Genomic DNA, 924 nt, shown 5'->3' on the forward strand with positions numbered 1-924 from the left:
AATCCCAATGTGGATCCTGTTTGGGAACTGCCTGGGGGCCAATGGGGAGGGCAGGGTTTGTTTGGTGGACTTCATCTGCATGACTCCGAGCCATGCCCCAAACGCAATCGTGTTCTTCGGAAAGGAGGGTGTTGGCTAGGAGCATATAGATGTCATGATGTGTGAGACTGTATGCCTGAAGGACCCATTGGAATTCTTTAATGTAAGTAGAGGGGTCGGTGGTGTAGGACCCCAATCTCCTTTCTAGCTGGGTGAGATCGGCTAATGAAAAGGGAACGTGTACCCTTAAGACCCCCTCAGCACCAGCTACTTCGTGGAGAGGAGCAATGGTAGAGGAAGGGAAGAGTCCCTGGGAACAAGTCACAGGGGGACTAAAAGAGGGCACCAGGGCAGATGAAATAGGAGTCAGCAGGGAACAAGATGGTGGTAAGGTGGGGCTAGAAAATGGCTGGACAATAGATGGCAATGGAAGAAAAGAAGATGGCAGCGGAGCTGCCTGTGGGGGTTGGGGGACAGGAAATGGTGGCAAAGCGGGGCTGAAAGAAACAGGGGAGGAAGAGGCAGGAGGGAGAACAGGCTGACTAGGGGGCCCCTCACCCCGCAGTGGCTGCCCCGGAGACCAGGGCTGTTTACCGGCCGGCCGGCCGGGCGCAGGAGATGGATGGAGCAGAGTTAACTGAGGGGGTTGGGGAGCAGAGGAAGTTATAGGAGAAGTAGACCTGTACGGAGGGGGTTCGTCCGCAGGGTCAAAATTATCAGGGGGGTTCGTCCACAGGGTCAAAATTATCAGAAGTAGAGGGTAGTGGAGGCAGTGAGGATGGAGGGGGGTTGGATGCAAGGAGAACCTGGGAGAGAGAACAGGTGAGACAGAGAGAGGGATTTTGAGCAAGTAGGCAGAAAGCCTCCACATATGGAATGTATTTC

This window comes from Galeopterus variegatus, unplaced genomic scaffold (genome assembly GCF_000696425.1).
Source record: "Galeopterus variegatus unplaced genomic scaffold, G_variegatus-3.0.2 Scaffold10724, whole genome shotgun sequence".
NCBI lineage: Eukaryota > Metazoa > Chordata > Mammalia > Dermoptera > Cynocephalidae > Galeopterus > Galeopterus variegatus.